Raw genomic sequence first — 19,461 nt, 5'->3', positions numbered from 1 at the left:
ACGGAAAGCAGGTTGTTGATTTGGTTGATCACATCACAGCTGTCTGTGCAACTGAACGCAGACAGAATAATGCAATTACTAGGCGGAAATCTGCACCGAAAGCAGCACTATCCTGGTGATAGGCTGGGTGCCGGCAGCTTTAAACATGGTCCCTGTGTTACTTCCAAAGCTCTGGTCATGACCCTCTCTGCTAAACCCCAGATGAAACATGCAGGCGCTCGTTTGACATCTTCCTTATTTACCTATTTTTATACCAGGAATTAACTAACAAGCAGAAAGATGAAAAAAAGGATCAGTTTTTAAAGAAACGAATGAGTGGTAAGGAAATGAGCACAATGAATAATTCAAGGAACTGAATGAAAGGAAAACATAGGAAACTTTCTTTGTGCCAAAAGCCAAGAGAGCAGTTTAAAGGTTACACAAGATGATGTGGGAAGCGGGTGGGGCGGAGGGAACACTAGAATTCCTGTTCTGAAGTAACTGTAATGCAATATGGCAGATTCGCCAAAAGGATGTAGTGTTCCTCATTAAATGCTTCCAGATTCCAAAATGAGATGCCGTCAGATTCTTTAACTGGGATAGCCTCAAATACGAGGCCAGTTCTCCAGGTTTCAGGGTGACAGAATTCTGCTGGGTGGGGTGAGGTGGCTGACACCTATAATCCTAGCACTCTGGGAGGCCGGGGGAGAAGGATCCCTTGAGCTCAGGAGTTCAAAGCTGCTGTGAGCTAGACTGAGGCCATGGCACTCTAGCCTGGGTAACAGAATAAGACTGCTGAAAAAAGAAAAAAATCCTGCTGATGAATATTCAAAGGCCCCAATAATCCTGGAATAAATACTATGAAGCGTGTAAATGGTTTTGACATTGTGTACATATATTTAGAATGCCTTTAAATGTTCCTACTTCAGAATGTAATAGGACACTTGATTTTAGTACAGAAATATCACAGTGCTTGAATATTAGATTAGTTAACTTAGATAACCAACTAAGGCAAACCATTTTCTTCACATCCCTTCTTGGCTCTCCTGAATTTCACTCACATTCCATAAAAGTAACATCTCAGAAGGGAAGCCTCGCTCTCAAGTCAGCCTGAAACACATGCAAATCTCAGTGCAATGTTATGGATAATTTAAGATTCATGAATCAGCACATAACTTTTTAGACTGGAATTTCCCCCTTCGTTAGTTTCCGCTCTCTCCCTTCAACAAACAGCAGGAAAGATCGGGGAAAAAACAGAGCTGATAAATCTAGTTCCTGCTCTCCAAATGTTCACTGTCAGAAAAAGGAGACCAAGTAGAGTTTAAAAAACGTGTACTGAACTTAACAAAGTGAATAAGGAAGTTATGGCTACAAAACACACCACACATAACCAGATAAAGTTACATTTAACTTCAGAGATAAGAAAGCGTTTAAAATGTGCCTGTTTGGTCAGAGTCTGGATGAAAAGAGAGAATCACACTTGCCTCCAGGACCCTCCCAGCCAAACCAATCAGTGAAGAAGGTTCTATTTCCAAGGCGCAGTAAAGGGCGGATATGCTTTGTATTGCTGAAGGAAAGACCACGAAAATTTGGCAGAAAACCTGATGGCAGGGGAGGAATGATAGAATAAAGAAGGTACAGAGTGAGTTACACAGGAGAATTACTGATGAGTCGTAAACTGATTCGACAGACGGCAAAATAAAGGAGAAAAGAAACACAGGGGAGTATTTACCTATTACGTTTAAGTATGACTAAACTCACGTGAGGAGCAATTAATAAAATGTCAATGAGCTAGGTCTGAGCAGCTTAGAGGAGGACAGGAAAGGGGCAGGAAGAGTAGTAAAAGTGGACCAGAACTAGCAGAGGAAAACAGTTAAGTGTCCAGAGGAAAAGAAGCAGCGCTCCCCACCCCGCAAGGGACATTGAGAGTTTCCATGCCTGACACCAAGGTACCAAGAGACCAAACCAAAAAGGAGAGAGAGGCCAAACAGGAAGCAAATGGGTGTTTCTATCATATCAATTTGTACACTTAAAAATATTTAACAATTAGTTCACTGTAAGCTGTGATCAACACTGTACACTGGGATTAGAACTGAGCGACTGATTATCAGTTATGAACTGGTATCAAACAACTATGACTGATCACAGAATACTGTATATATACTCTGGGGAAAGCAGGACATGAGAAATGGATGCCAGAAGACAACCAGCAAGTACTCAGTCCTGGGGGAAAATGCTTGTCAATTTTTACAAACTGTGCTCAAATTCTTCGTATTACTAATCCACACACACACAAAAGGTTCTGTAATTAAGTACACATACACACACAAAAGGTTCTGTAATTAAGTAAGGGAGGGACACATTTCCTATCAGCTTTCGTAGGACATCATGATACAGGTTAGTAGACGTAGTATTAAAGCTGCAGCTGGGACAAACATGGTGGCTCACTCCTTCAATCTTAGCACTTTGGGAGGCCAAAGTGGGAGGGGTGCTTGAGGCCAAGGAGCTCAAGACCAGCCTGAGCAACACAGTGAGACCCTATCTCTTAAAAACAGAGGGAGGGAGAGAAAGAGAGCCAGGCATGATGGCACAAGTGTGGAGTCCCACTTACTTGGGAGGCTGTGTAAGATGGGAGGATCACTTGAGCCCATGAGTTTGAGATTGTAGTGAGCTATTATGAAGCTACTACTGTCTAGCCCAGGCAAGAAGGTGAGCTCCTGCAAAGGGGAGGGGAGGGGAAGGGAGAAAGGGTGGGGAGGAGAGAAATAGAGTTGCGGGGAGGGGAGGGAAGGGGAAGGAAGAGACAGAGAGACAAAGAAATGAAATAAAAAAGAAGCGAGAAAGAAAGAAGGAAAAAGAAAAAGAAAGAAATCTGTAAATCTGTAGTTCGATTTATAATGTTTGCCTTTAGGTAGTTGGAGGATGAGTAATTTCTGGTTTAAGGTTTTATTTGTCTGTATTTTATTTTCTAAAATGAGCATGTGTCACCTTCATAATCAGAAACAAAACTTAAAAGAAAAGAAAACCCCATCATTCTGTTACTAAAAAAACAAAATATCATCTGGGAATGCAGTATGATGAACATACCCTTGAATACTAATTATAAAATACTGTACTATGTTAAAGCTCCAACCATTCAAATCACCATGCAAGTCAAGATTCAACAGATGCTAGGTCCTTACAGTGAGATGTGCTTGTGGCAAATCTGCTAATTAAAACGGAATCAAAGAGGCTACACGGAGTAGGGAGCCCTGAAGATTATGAGATTAGCAGTATTTATGGGATTTGAATAATTACATCTGTATTTCATATAGACACGCGTGGTTCTCAACCTTCCTAACACCTCCTAATGCCGCGACCCCTTTAATACAGTTCCTTATGTTGTGGTGACCCCCTACCATAAAATTATTTTCGTTGCTACTTCATAACTGTAATTTTGCTGCTGTTGTGATGTCTTTTCATTGTTAGAAAGGGATTGCGACCCACGGGTTGAGAATTGCTGCTTAACACAAGGCCTTGTGTCTTCTCACCAGAAGATGCTTCCTGTACGTTGAATACTGATAAACAAGACTAATCATCTCCACTCTGTTGCCACCTGAGAGTGTAGTGTCCTTGGACAAGCAGGTGAGGTTGCCCACCACACAGGTTTCTGACACGGGTTCCCCCCCTCATGGGATGCATCTACTTTCTGTACTTTCCACAACCCCCTTTCTGTAGAGACTTAGCTGAATTGGAGGAATGTCACTATGTGGACTCATAGACCAACACACCTAAAGTGCTATGAGGCATCAACAGCTCCAGGAACTAAAACTGCCTCTTTAACTTGGAGAAGTCTGGTAGGATTGAGTTTCTTCTTTGAGGAGAGGAGGGAGTTACATTTAGAACATCCATGAAAGCTGCCTTTGCATAGAATGAATTCTGAAAGTCACAGCAGACAGTGTGCATCGCTGACACAGATTTTTCAGGTCACCAACATCGGCTGCTGAAGCTAGTCCCTGTCAGTGAGAAAGAGGGGTGTCCACCCGCAAGTCCCTATACTCTAAGGAGAAGAGGACAGGTGCCCAGGCAACAGACAGCTCAGTGAGACGGGACATCACAAATGGCTTTATCAGAGACATTGTATCTTTCTCACTCAAATATCTAAGTTCCAAAAAGAATGTATGAAGGTGCACTGAGAAAAAGCATGTTCAAATATAGTTTAGAAAGAGTCCAAAGTGGCCTTGATAAGGACAATAGGTGAACATGAAGTTCCTTCCACGCACAACTCTAACAGGCAAATCATTATCAATCATATTTGTGTCACAGTATAAAGCGGTTTCCCACAGTTCCTGTGCAGTTTTCATCATGTTTAGTAAAAATCATAAACCAAAGTGCCACTAGTGACACTAGAAGTGCTCTCGAGAAGCAGAGAAAAGCCTTGACATGTATGTACTACAGTCAGCGGGCCACAGCTGTGGTCACCCACCACTTCAGACTGATGATGCAAACTCCCAGTGGTGAGAAATACTGCATGATAACGTAAACATGTTTTCCTTATGATTTTCTTAGTAACATTTTCTTTTCTCTAGCTTCTTTTTTTGTAAGGACGGAGTACATGAGATACATAAGACAGGAAAAGCATGCGTTCACCAACTGCTTATGTAATCAGAGAGACTTTGCTGGTCACCAGAAGACTATTAATACTATAGTGAAATTGGGGGAATCAAAAGGTACACATGGATTTTCAACTGTGCGAGGGGTTGGTGCCCCTAATGCCCACATTGTTCAAGAGTCAATTCTATTTCTATTTTATGAATAAACGGTCCTGAGAGAGGTAATGGCCTGTCTAGAGTCAAAAGGAAAAGGAGATGGAGTATACACAAAGTGCTCAATAGAGAGTAGGCAGGTGGTTGAGAAACTTATGCAGAAAAACTACTCTTAGAAGTAAAGGCTTCCCTTTCAGTATGGCTTCTGAAGCCCAACCCAGGCACGACTCTCTATGTCTAACAGAAATGCATTGAATGGGATGAAAATTATTAGCTGATCATCAACTTGTTAAAAACCCTACAGTGGTCCTGTCACTCTGGGAACCTTCAGCAGCTCCGGAACTGCCTCCCTATCTCCTGTGACTGAGGCCTGAACACAAGACCAGCTGGCACCTGCCCCCAAATGCTTCCTTTCACCTTAACAAAAGGACAGAGGTCTGCCCCACACAAACCACCGCACCCTTTTCACAAAGCTCTACCAGACAACAGGGCCTCAATCGAGAATTCAACATTCAGAATGTAAAACTAAGAATTAAGGAACACATCGTCTGAACCCACCATTTTCCACCTGTGCTATCACAGGCCTAGAAACTGTTAAGTTTACCAAAGGTTAAACAGCCAGGGGCAGAGACCACATTTCAAACCAGATTTCCTCATTCCCCGACTCTTAACCTGTTACAACATGTTCCCCTTCACAAGAACATGCTTTTTGGATAAACTTCTACCACCTGTAACCACAGTTCTGCACCAGGCACTGTGCACTATCTCATTTACCCCCGATATCACTCCCATGGTCTGCATGGGAAGACCCTGCAGCTCAGAAGGGTGGGTCACTGCTCCAAGCTCTGATCCCTGAGTCATGTGCCTGCACCAGGGCACGCTCCTGCTAATTATTGAAATTCCAGGATCTATTAGATATATGCTTCAGTTTTTTCTCCCTAGTTGGTACTTTTCAGTTCTTTTCAGTTCTGTCCCATTCTTATCCCGAAAGCACCTAAGCTCAGTACCCTTGAAATGTTACCTATTAGAAATAAGTCAGTGCTCTCAGCTAAAGTAGAATAGAAATTAACCAATAAATTAATGGAACTTATATTGTAATCTAAAATGTAATTACGGTGATCTCATACAAATCCATGTTGAAGGAGAGACATGCCAAAAACACGTCATCAGAACAATTCAACGTGGATTTCAGTTGTATCTTTCTCTCTGAAAGGGCCTGCAGCAAACAAAACGACTGCAGCAAACAAAAAATTACGGCAGTCTGACATCCCCTCCTATCCATGCGTATGACAACCAGGCATAAAAGCAAGCAAACCTCTTAGAAGTTCACCAAGAAGTGACACAGTCAGAACTAGACAATACACTGTTAGAATAAAATAACTAAAAGCTGGAAGGAGTAGTAAGATGGCGGCCAAGTAACATCTTCCTTGCAACTGGGCACAAGGAGACTGGGCAGACAGGACTTCAGGCATCTCTGGCTGGTGGGATCTGCCCAGAAATATCCCTATGGGGACACAGGGAGTCAGTGAGAGTCTTCTGGACCCCATGAGGAGGACAAAAGCAGTGGAGAACCGGCAAGTGGATGAGTGTTCGTTCGGTCTCATGCCGCCAGCAGCCGTAAGTACAGCAGCAGTGAGACTGCAAACTGGAAAGGCCTGCCCTGTTTTGTTTTTTTGGACTTGGGGACTCAGTTGAACTACCTTGGAAGAACCTGGGCTAGAGTGCAGAGGACTTTAAGCATTGTCTAGGGCCCCGGACCGTGCCGCTGAGCCAGATGGAGCTAATAGTGTTCGGCTGTGGGCTGCAGGAAGCCATTGTGGAAGAACTGCCCCGGGCAAGCTCCACCCTCAGGGTCACAGAGCGAGGATCCTGGGGATCCTACAGGAGACATTGGGTAAGTAACCTAATGACCAAACAGCCTAAAGGCAGAGAATGAGACACCTTACAGCCCTGGCCCTCGGAGGCATAGAGTGAGACCAGTTTTGGCACACTGGGCAAGCAGACAGCCACTGATCCCAGCGACAAGTGCTTTCTTGGGAAAGCTTCTGCTTAGCCAAGGTTGACAGTTTAAAGTGCCTTTCAAGGAGGCTGAGGAGAGATTTAGGTTCTTTACCCTGCAGGGTTTGAGAAATCAGCAGAGGCCTCCAGGCTCCATCTCGTACCGCCATTAGCAGCATTTTGATTAACATCTCATACACCAGAAGATCGCCTGCTGCCCAGACAATATTCAGCAAGATATATATGCTGCTTTGTTTTTGGTTTATTCTTTTTGTTTGTTTTGTTTTAATTTCAACGTTTTCCCTCTAGATTTTTTCTTCTTTCTTTTCTTTCTTCATTTTCCTAGTTTAAATCTAAGTTTCTAATGTTGCCTGCTTTAAAAATAAGAACTTCATTTTTGCTAGTGTTTCTACCCCTATTATTTGTTTTGTCCCCTAATTTTATCCCATAAAGTTTTCTGTTTGCTTATTTGGGTTTGTTCTATAGCATTTTTGTCTTTCCTCTCTACTTGATGGAGGTGGGGTACTGTGTCTGAAGAGGCTGGCAAACAGGAAATCATTACCTTCCTTGAGCACAACAATGAAGACACAAGCTACCAAAACCTGTGGGATACTGCAAAAGCAGTTCTGAGAGGAAAATCTATCACTTTAGATGCCTACATTCAAAAAATGGAAAGAGAGGGCATCAACAAACTCACAAGCCATCTTATGAAATTGGAAAATGAAGAACAATCTAAGCCTAAACCCAGCAAAAGAAAAGAAATATCCAAAATTAAATCAGAGACCAATGAAATTGAAAACAAAAGAATCATTCAGAAAATTAATGAAACAGGGAGCTGGTTTCTTGAAAAAATAAATAAAATAGATAAACCTTTGGCCAGACTAACTAGAAACAGAAAAGTAAAATCTCTAGTAACCTCAGTCAGAAATGATAAAAGGGAAATAACAGCTGATGCCACAAAGATACAAGAGATCATCTCTGAATACTACTAGAAACTCTATGCCCAGAAATTTGACAATGTGAAGGAAATGGATCAATATTTGGAATCACACCCTCTCCTTAGACTTAGCCTGAAAGAAATAGGGCTCCTAAACAGATCTTTGTTCTACGAAGCAAACATCACCCTGATACCAAAACCAGGAAAACACCCAACTAAAGAGGAGAATTTCAGACCAATTTCACTAATGAATATAGATGTAAAAATTCTCAACAAATCCTAGCCAATAGATTACAGCTTCAAAAATATCATCAAAAAAAATCATACATCATGATCAAGTAGGTTTTATCCCAGTGATGCAAGGCTGGTTTAACATACTCAAGTCTATAAACGTTATTCACCATATCAACAGAAGCAAAAACAAAGACCATACAATCCTCTCAACAGATGCAGAAAAGGCATTTGATAAAATCCAGCATCCTTTTCTAATTAGCATACTGAAGAGTATAGGTATAGGTGGAATATATTAAACTGATTGAAGCTATCTATGACAAACCCACAGCTAATATTTTACTGAATGGGATAAAACTGAAAGCTTTTCCTCTTAGAACTGGAACCAGACCAGGTTGTCTTCTGTCACCATTACTATTTAACATAGTGCTGGAAGTTCTAAAATAAAATTAGGCAAGACAAGGAAATAAACGACATCTAAATGGGAGCAGAGGAGGTCAAATTCTCCCTTTTTTGCTGATGATATGATCTTATACTTAAAGAACCCCAAAGACTCAACCAAAAGACTCCTGGAAATATTGAAAAATTCAGTAATGTCTCAGGATATAAAATCAATGTCCACAAATCAGTAGCCTTTGTATATGCCAATAACAGCCAAGATGAGAGGCTAATTAAGGCCACAACTCCCTTCAGCAGAGATTCAAATAAAATGAAATGCCTAGAAATATACCTAACAAAAGAGGTGAAGGACCTCTATAAAGAAAATTATGAAACCCTACGAAAGGAAATAGCAGAGGATATTAACAAATGGAAGAACATACCATGCTCACGGCTGGGAAGAATCAACATTGTTAAAATGTCTATACTTCCAAAAGCAATCCACCAATTCAATGCCATCCCTATTAAAATACCAACATCGTACTTTCAAGACGTAGAAAAAATGATTCTGCATTTTGTATGGAAGTAGGAAAAACCCCATATAGCTAAGGCAGTTCTTAGTAATAAAAACAAAGCCGGGGGCATCAGCATACCAGATTTTAGGCTGTACTACAAAGCCATAGTGGTCAAGACAGCATGGTACTGGCACAAAAATACAGACATAGACATTTGGAATCAAATAGAAAACCAGGAAATTAAGCTAACATCTTACAACCACTTAATTTTTGATAAACCAAATAAGAATATACACTGGGGGAAAGACTCCCTATTCAATAAATGGTGCTAGGAGAACTGGATATCCACATGTAAAAGACTGAAACTGGGGGCGGTACCTGTGGCTCAAAGGAGTAGAGCACCGGCCCCATATGCTGCAGGTGGCGGGTTCAAACCCAGCCCTGGGCAAAAACTGCAAAAAAAAGACTGAAACTGGACCCATACCTTTCTCCACTCACAAAAATTGATTCAAGATAGATAAAGGACTTAAATTTAAGGCATAAAACAATAAAAATCCTCAAAGAAAGCATAAGAACAACACTGGAAGATATCGACCTGGGGAAAGACTTCATGAAGAAGACTATCGCGGCAACTGCAACAACAACAAAATAAACAAATGGGACTTAATTAAACTGAAAAGCTTCTGTACTGCTAAGGAGACAACAACCAAAGCAAATAGACAACCTATACAATTGGAAAGGATATTTGCATATTTTGAATCGGACAAAAGCTTGATAACTTGGATCTATAGAGAACTTAAATTAATCCACATGAAAAAAGCCAACAACTCCATATGTCAACAGGCAAGAGACATGAATAGAACCTTCTCTAAAGGAGACAAACGAATGGTTAACAAATATGTAAAAATGCTCATCATCCCTAATTATTAGAGAAATGCAAATCAAAACCACCCTGAGATACCATCTAACCCCAGTGAGAATGGCCCACATCACAAAATCTCAAAATTGCAGATGCTGGAGTGAATGTGGAGAGAAGGGAACACTTACACTGCTGGTGGGACTGCAAACTAATACAACCTTTTTGGAAGGAAGTATGGAGAAGCCTCAAAGAACTGAAGCTAGACCTCCCATTTGATCCTGCAATCCCATTACCGGGCATCTACCCAGAAGGAAAAAAATCCTTTTATCATAAGGACACTTGCACTAGACTGTTTACTGCAGCTCAATTTACAATTGCCGAACTGTGGAAACAGCCTAAATGTCCCCCAACCCAGGAATGGATTAACAAGCTGTGGTATATGTACGCCACGTAATACTATTCAGCCATTAAAAAAGATAGAGACTTTATATCCTTTGTATTAACCTGAATGGAAGTCGAACACATTATTCTTAGTAAAGCATCACCAGAATGGAGAAGCACAAATCCTGTGTATTCAATTTTGATATGAGGACAATTAATGATACAGCGGGGGGTGGGGCAAGGGGAGAGCAGAGAAAGAAGGAGGGGTAGGAGAAGAGCAAAGAGAGGGAAGGAGGGAGGGGGGTGGGGTCTCGGTGTGTGCCACACCTTTTGGGGGCAAGACACAATTGTAAGAGGGACTTTACCTAATAAATGCAATCAGCGTAACCTCAATGGTTTCTTGTACCCTCAATGACTCCCCAACAATTAAAAAAAAAAATTAAAAGGTAAACTGATACAACAGAGCCAGCCATTAAAAATTCTAGCAAAGTAAATAAACACATTCTCACAGGACAACAGAAGGCAGGGTGGTTAATACATCAGGGGTGGAAGAGACGACAGAAACCAGCTATGATACTACAGCACTCTACCCAGGATGACAGAGGAAGTCTCTGTCATAACATAACATAAATTATTCCCAAATTAAATATGACCAGAGCAATTTTTATCTTTTTTTTTTTTTTTAATAGATGGGGGTCTCACTATATACTGCCGAGGCTGGAGTGCTATGGCATCATCATACCTCACTACAGGCTCCAACTCCTGGGCTCAAGTGATCCTCCTGCCTCGGCCTCCCGAGTAGCTGGGACTACAGGCACCCACCACCATGCCCAGCTAAGCTTTGAAATTTTTTGTAGAGATGCCATCTTGGTACATTGCTCAGGCTGCTCTGCAAACTCCTGGGCTTTTGCAACCCATCTTTCTTGGCCTCTCAAAGTCAACAGGCTTGCACTTCTATCTTTCACCTTCAAATAATATTTCTCCCACACAAAAGTCCCTCCTTTGCTGTCCCCTTTTTCAAATCAATGAGTTATATGCTTCTTATTGGATTTTTTAAAAACTAAAATAGTATAAGAAAAGTGCAAAGCACATTGTCTCCTTTAAGCCGTCCCAATCCCAACCTCAGTGGTACCCTCCTGACAGTATGTGCATCCTTAGAGACACTGCATGTGGGCTGGGTGCACGGACAGTAAGACTGGGGAGAGACAGGGTAACAGAACAGGTCTCCTCTGAAGAGATACGGTACTCGCAGAAACAGGAAGGAAAGACAAAGGTGGTTTTGACCAAGACACAAAAAATCCACTCATGTTCAGGGGAGGCAGAGGACCTCCGCATCTGAAGCCCATGTAAAATGCTTGATGAAATACTTCAACTTCACATCTGACCCATTTAGAATCCTTCTCACGTATCCTGAATCTCAAAATAGGAGCCCCATACAAATAATTCTGGCAACTTGTCAACAAAAAGACAGGGATCAAATATAATATCTTCCTTTAATGTATACCATATCCCTCTGGGATTTTAAAAATTAATTATGAACATGTACAAACAAACATATACATTATGCATAACCTTCAAATAAAAGGATTTTTAATCCATTCCCCCAAAGTTACAAAATCTCAGATTTCTGCATGAGGTTTTCTTCACAAATTTATTAACTCAATCACTTAAACTTTCCTTCATTTATAAACTAGGAAAAAAACTGGGCAAATGCCAACCAGCCTAGTGTTCAAAGATAAAACGTTGTGGCAGGAAGTCTTTTACTCTTTGGCCACACTTTTCATTTTTGTGGTAAAGTGAAATAAATCCTCTAACTAGAATGGTAAATTTGGTCTTGAAATGTAATCTTGTGTGTTTGCAAGAGTGCTCACTTTAAAAATTGATCACTTTGCCTATTCGGTACTGTTTATTGGTGCATGCAAGCTCAGCTCTCTTATATTCTCTTGTGTAGGAGCCGCCAAGAGCCAGACGACATCTGAGCAAGATGATCTGCAGCTGAGGGGTGGACCTCGGGCCATTTGTCCACAGGAGTTCCTTGTGGAAGAAGAGCTCGTGCCCCCAGCGCATAGTCATTGTTAATTACTCCCCTCACCTGTGGTTCTGGCTCAATAAAAGGCTGGTGCGGAGGTTGCTCAGGGCTACCTGGAAAGTAAGGGCTAGCCCGCCTTCCACAAGCTTGTACTTCTAATCCGCCTCTCGCCTGGTTCCTTCCTGCGGTAACCGAGACCAGGGCCGTAGAAGCCCGACGGGTTGTGACACTCTTGCTTAAAATTTCATAGTAACTTCCCTCTGCTTTCATGGTAAAATCAGAATTTTCCCAAATGTAAGATAAATCTCCCTAATAAACAGCCCGATCTCTCCATGTTCTCCCCACCATGCTCCCTGACCTCCTCCCTACCTTGAATTTATCAGGTTCTCATGAGACTTCATGAGAAGCCAAATGCTAACTTCTTCTAGAACACAATTCCATCCAGCGCTCTTCCCTCTTACTCTTGTTTTATTCTTACCTAGCTCTCTGTCTCCTCTTTGACTCTGACTGCTGCTTCAAGATTCCACTGGTTATACTCTCTTTCAGGAAGCTTCCACTCCTTCCCTACCCCCATGTTACCCTTTCACACTATCCCATGGGATAACTATTGCTTGGGAATCTAAGCTGATGAAAAATCAAAATTTCTACCTTCAGGAAATCATGAATTTCACTATGTGTTATTACTTTCTAACACGGGATCTGCTGCCAAGAAAAAGTGGGGACTGTCCTTTTGAAGTTTTCTGGCAAAACTGCAGTTCACATGAGTTTAAAAGAAAGAATATGTTGGAGTAAGAAAAATTCTTTAACCGACACAAGACCAAGAAAAGCCCATCTAGTGTTCTAACAAACATGGGTATAATAAGCATAAAAGATATACAAATAAAAACAATACTGCATCATTTTATACCTTTGAGAAAACATTCTTGGAATGTCCTTATGGACCATTAATGGTTAAAACAGAAATCCTTATTAAAGCTACAGACAACAGAATTTGGTAGAACACTTTTAAGGAAAAAGAAATTACTGGTGGGTAAACTGGAAAATATTATTCATATTGTTGATCTCTGTAATCTCTCTTCCAATATCTGGAATGCACAGTCCCCTCAAAACAAAAGACATTTTTCTCTGGACCAGTTCTTAGGGATTCTTTCTCAACAGGTCCCAAGGGATCCGTTGGCTTTCCCTCTCCTTGGGTTGCCACAGATAGCCCCTCCATTCCACGAGGTCCCCAGCACCTCCTGCATCCTGGGTTCCCAGAAAACAATCACAGAGCACGTCTGGATCTCCAGAGTTTTCTGATGCGCAACCCTCTGAGGCATGAGCACTCAGGCCAGGTTCTGTACCTCATTTGTACCTTATTTGGTTTTACTCAGTCCTCAGTAGAGACTTAATCATAGATGTCACCATGTGTGAACAGGTGGCACGGCACACACTGAGAAGTGATTTTATAATCTGTATGAAGGAAAACCTATTTTACAAAGATGTTCGCTGCAATGCTACTTCTTTAGTTTTTAATTCATTTATGTTTTTAATCAAAGTAATGCACAGTGTAGTTTAAGGCAAACAGCATCACGGCCCTATGAGAAAGAAACACAATATTCCTTCACGCCATCTTCTCCACTCCTAGCAACAGATACTTCCAATTCCCAGCACTGTTCCCTCCAATGTTTCCTCATTCCTAAGGAACAGGCTCACACTGCTATTTCTTTTTTTTTTTTTTTGAGACAGAGCCTCAAGCTGTCCCCCTGGGTAGAGTGCCGTGGCATTACAGCTCACAGCAACCTCCAACTCCTGGGCTCAAGCGAGTCTCCTGCCTCCGCCTCCCAAGTAGCTGGGACTACAGGCGCCCACCACAACGCCCGGCTATTTTTTGGTTGCAGCCGTCATTGTTGTTTGGCGGGTCCGGGCTGGGGATTCGAACCCGCCACCTTAAGTGTACGTGGCGGCGCCTTAGCCAGTTGAGCTATAGGCGCCGAGCCACACACTGCTATTTCTTGATGTAGCAATCTCAGTTATTCCCTATCAAAGTCCTGTTGTGGACTTTCCTTGCCCCCATTCTAAGTACATGTATGTATATACATGTATGTGTGTGTGTATTACAGTATACCACGTAGCTGTATAGATCAGGATTTATATTATTACAGCTGTATTTGCTCATTCACTTTCTTTTTTCAGAATTTAATAACTGCTTCATTTTTTCCCATTTGTGTAATTTCTGTACACCTATCCTTAATTGTTCTTAAATTCTGTAAGAGATGCAAGAAAATTCTTCTTGTTGTTTTCTACGTGGTTAGAAACAACAGATGCCCTTGTCAATTCCACTTCTCTTCCCCGACGCCTTCTCTGGTGAGCTCTTCTCTCGCTCCGACCCAGCCACCAATCTCTGGGCTGACCGCACAGGCATTCCTGGAAAGAGCCCATCAAACACACCCTGATGGCCCTTTCCCTTCTCTCCCAGACCTCACTTCTTTCTCCGTTTATTCTCCCATTTGGATAGACTATTATCTTCATTTAGCAACTGCCTAGTGAGGGCTACATGGGTGTAAAAGTTTGGGCATTTTAAAGCAGGTCTAGCCTTAAATTGACTGAGGAAGCCCAGGTTGGCTGGGTTTAGAACTAGTAAAACATTTAACATTAGAATTTTCAAGGTTGCTGTGGTCTGAATATTTGTTACTTCTAAAACTTATGTTGACCGTACACTGTACCCCATGATGGTATTAATGTACATTGCTATGATTTAACAAAAAAAAAAATTAAAAAATTAAAAAATAAATAAAACTTACGTTGAAATTTATTCTCTGGTGTGGCAGTAAAGAGAGATGGGGCTTTAAAGAGGTGATCAGAGATTGAGGGCTCTGTCCTCCTGGGTAGACTAATCCACTCATGGATCAAGGGGTTGATGCTGTGATCCCCAGCCCCTAGGCCATGGACCTATACTGGTCTGTGGCCTGTCAGAGCTGGCCACACAGCATCACCGTCTGAGCTCCACTTCCCAACCCAACCTCTCTCCTTCCCCAACCCCTACAGCTGGAAAAACTGTCTTCCATGAAACTGGTCCCTGGTGCCAAAAAAGGTTCTGGTCTGTGATTTGTTAGGAGTCAGGCGCGCAGCAGGAGGTGAGGTGGGCGAACAGTCAAAGCTTCATGTGTATTCACAGCTGCTCCCAGGTCACTTGCAATCCTGCTGAGCTCCACCTCTGTCCCATCCTCCTCCCTTCCACAGAAAAACTGCCTGCCATGGAACCAGTCCCTGGTGCCAAAAAGTTTGGGGACTCCTGGAATGGATTAATCAATGCCTTATCATGGGAGGAGAACTGGTGGCTTTCAGGAAAGAAAGAAACCTGAGCTGGCATGTTAGCACACCCAGCTCCCTGGCCAGGTGATATGATGCCCTGTGCCACTTCAGAGCCCTCCCCCCAAGAAGTCTCTCACCAGATTCAGTCCCTCAACCTGGGCTTCTCAGCCTCCATGAATGTAAGAAATTTCTTGTCTTTATAAATTACTCATTATTGTATCTGTTATAAGCAACAGAAAACAGACTAATACAAAGGTATTTATCTTTTAGCTCTTGCTGTTAGAATTGAGCATTCCAATAATGTTACAATTTTTGCTCTTCTATATGTTAATTTCTAAAATTTTTTAGGACTTTCTATTTAATGCTGGAATGGCCTTTAGGATGATTTTTTTATAGTCCTTGCCTGGGTACCCAGTGGGTCTTTTCAATATAAAAACATACTTTGAACAGTTGAACGAAATTTAATTTCATTACCTTAATTTCCCCTCCTGTTCTTTATTCTTTCATTCTGTGAATGTTTCTCTATTTGCTGGATACTATATACTTCCTGAACAGTTTCTTATCTTTTCTCTCCACCCTCCATTTCTTTTCTTTTTTTCAATTTTTTTTTTTTAGGTATTTCAGAGAATTTTTTTGAACTTCGTTTTCCAATCAGAACATTTTATCTTTCACATTGACTCTTCAGCTCAATTTTGAAAAAATGTTGTGTTCTGCTTCTTTTATTCTTGCTTAATGACTACAGTATTTTCTCTCATCCTTTTAATAAACTAAATTTTTGTGTTTTCTTTTAATCTTCAGTATGTATAGTTCCACCAAATGTACTTTTCTTCTGCTTTCTTTTGATCACTATCCTTCACATGAAAGGTTTCCTCATTTGTCTATCACTGACGGATCTTTCATATTCAAAATTGAGGCATTAAAATGGCAGACTGAAGCTCTGTGTGGAGGCCGGGCCTGCTGACTTCTAAGTAGACTTCCAGATGGAAGTAGACCAGATGGGCCCAGTTGGTTTACTTCGGGAAACTGAACAGAGGGGGGAAAATCATGACTTCTTAGCCTCTCATCTCTGTATCGATATCCAGAGAATCTCCTTGCCTTCAACATATTCTTCCTTCCATGGCAGAAGCTAAGAATGCCAGTCACTTCACCCAGCCATTCTCATGGACAGGGTGTGGACACTCAGCCTGCCCCACAGACCATGAGACCTGCACATCCTGGAATCTGAACTGAGAGTCATGCCTAGAGAGTGGGAAGGAGGTGAACCCATCACATGGCAAGTGACAGTGATGCACTGAGGCCCCTCAGTACCCGATGGTGGCACATGAAGCGACACAGCCAGCGTTCAGAGGCTTTCTTGTGGGACTGTCATCGTGGCCACCTGGCCATCCTTGTTCTTGCCCATCTGCCAGCCCCAGTTCCACAGCCTTTTCAACAACCCCACAAGCCACTAAATATGGTCTCCATGAATTCCTTTCTCCTGTAAATCAGACACGGCTTTCCCGTCTAACTGGGGACTGAAACGCCAGGACACGTAGCTCCTTTCTAGGATCCACTTCGGTCTCTGGAGAACGATGGTCCCATTTCCTGCCTGGCTGCCAGCATTCTGGGACCAGTTCAGAAATGTTTCCAGTCACTTCCCCCCACTTCCAGAGCCTCTATGATTAAACAATGGCTAGAGAAGAGACCCAAGTATCTACCTAAAACCAATCCATCCCTCAGTCTGATCTCCTTAGCTCCCCACTTCCAGAGCCTCTATGATTAAACAATGGCTAGAGAAGAGACCCAAGTATCTACCTAAAACCAATCCATCCCTCAGTCCGATCTCCTTAGCTACCTGGCAACTCCAGTCCTGGACTTGCATGGGGTCAGTCTTCTGGAATCCTTCAGTGAAGCTGTTTGGATTCAGCTCTTTGCACATCACTAAATTAGTGACAATTCGTCCCTCTGTTCTCTAGTACCCAAAACCGACTTGATGACTCTAAGCTGCTCCTCTATGATTTCCTCTTCTTTGTACTGTGTATTTATAACTCTTTATATTCCTTGAACACCACTGACACAGGGCTGGAAGAAGGAAGGGAAATAACGCCATGTGCCCTGTCTGCCGTGTTGAATTGGAGGCTGCCACACTATTAGTTTAGGCTGAAAGCTTTTAACTATGAAATAGTTGAAACATGCGAGAACATAGATATCCATCATCTATGTTTTAAAAACTTTAGCCACCTGCCAAATTTGCTGCAGATCACAAACAAAACATTACCAGTATGTGTAGAGCTGACATATCCACTTCCTCCCCATTATTCTCCTGGCTTCTCTAGAGACACTTCTCTCCCGAGGATGCTATGCACCACTCCTATGCACACTACTAAACTTCTACAGAAAGGGAATGCTCCATGGTAGTACTCTATATTTTTCTAAGATTTATATAGATGGTGTCATTTGGTGCATATCCTTTTGCAACTTCCTTCTTTCACATAAAGCTATTATCAAGATGTCTCCATGTTGCTATAAGAAAAGATATAGGTTCTTTATAGTAGCATCTGTACGTTTTTCTATTCTTTGTATATGTCAGAATTTGTTGTTTGATGTTGAGATTATTTCCAGTATTTTGCCATTACAAACAGTGATAGCATAAATCTTCCTCTCACATATTCTTTGGAACATCTATGACAGTCTCTTTAGAGGACTCTAGAACAGGAACTCCTGAAAGCTGAAGTTGGAACATCTTTTCATCAGTAGGAAATGTCAAACTCACCAGCTTGGGGGCTCAGGCCTAGAAGACTAGCATTCTGGGAAGTGGAGACAGGAGCATAACTTGAGCTCAGGGATTAGAGACCAGCCTGAGCAAAAGTGAGACTCTGCTCTACTAAAAATAGAAAAACTAGCTAGGTGTGGTAGTGGGTGCCTATATCACTGAGGAAGCTAAAGCAAGAGGATGGCTCAAGCCCAAGAGTTTGAAGTTGCTGTGAGCTGTGACACCAGGGCACTCTAGCCTCGGTGAAGAGGGAAACTCTGTCTCAAATAAATAAATGAATAAATACATAAACAAAAATAAAAAACAGATCTTTCAGTTCATAAAGTCACTGGGTATCTTTTTTAGATTTATTATGAAGTACATTAAGACTATACTTTCAGGGATCATTTCTATAGTTTATTATTATGGAGTACATTATAATATTTTATTATTGTAACTAGGACCACACATGTAACCGCATTTTCTAATACACTGTTGCTAGTGTACTACAAAGATACTGATTGTTACTTCATATCCAGTAATCTTATTAGAATGAATATTTTAACTTCTTATTAGAGTTAATATTTTGATGACTGTCTAATTTTTCTGGTTAGACATTCATATTATTTTCAAAATAATAATTTTTTCCTTTTTTTTAATCTTATGAGTTGGCTAGCAGTTAACATGGCCTAAATTTAAGATATGTTAAATTAAAAGTAGACATATTCTGCTCTGTGAGCACGATTTATAAATGCAAAAGTGCAAAGACATCAGAAGATCATGGGAAAATAAAGACAGTTAATTTTTTGGAAGGAAAAAATTTCCTTTTTATAAATATTTGCTATAAAGAGGTTTTCCAAAAAATATAATTACTTTGGAAGCAATATGCAGGAAATTACATACACGCCATAAATTTTATTATAAGTAAAGAGAGATCAGTAAGAAAGTCATAAAAACATGCCAGAATATTTAAAAGAGGAATAAATCTTACCATATATGGGTATCTACTTGTGCAGTGATAAAAAAGGATTTGTCAGCTAGCAATCCAAATGACTACTGCAAGCAAATGGCAAGGACTGTACATTATTATACTTCTACCATATGCCTGTAGTACCCTGTTTCCCCGAAAATAAGACCTACCCCTAAAATAAGCCCTAGTAGGATTTCTATGTATTTGTTAAATATAAGCCCTACCTCATAATAAGACCTAGTGATGAGTGTGGCTGTGCATTTTGGCGTGGAGAGAAAGACAGACCCTGAAAATAAGCCCTAGTGCGCCTTCTTCTTTCTTTTTTTTATTTTTTAATTAAATCACAGCTGTGTATATTAATGCAGTTGTGGGGTACAGTGCGCTGGTTCTATATACAATCTGAAATATTTTCAT

The 19,461-nt window shown here is 41.3% G+C and overlaps 1 protein-coding gene and 1 pseudogene across 10 annotated transcripts in view; one reads left to right on the top strand and one right to left on the bottom strand.

Moving 5' to 3' along the window:
- SIPA1L1 (signal induced proliferation associated 1 like 1) overlaps positions 1 to 19,461 on the bottom strand; it is a 385,188-nt gene that overhangs the window by 157,486 nt on the left and 208,241 nt on the right. The window lies entirely within an intron of this gene.
- LOC111721879 lies at positions 18,463 to 18,580 on the top strand (annotated as a pseudogene).

This window comes from Otolemur garnettii, unplaced genomic scaffold, assembly GCF_000181295.1.
Source record: "Otolemur garnettii isolate 467f Iridium unplaced genomic scaffold, OtoGar3 scaffold00196, whole genome shotgun sequence".
Taxonomy (NCBI): domain Eukaryota; kingdom Metazoa; phylum Chordata; class Mammalia; order Primates; family Galagidae; genus Otolemur; species Otolemur garnettii.
Note: the sequence above shows the minus strand (reverse complement) of the source record. Positions and strands in the feature narration are given on the sequence as shown.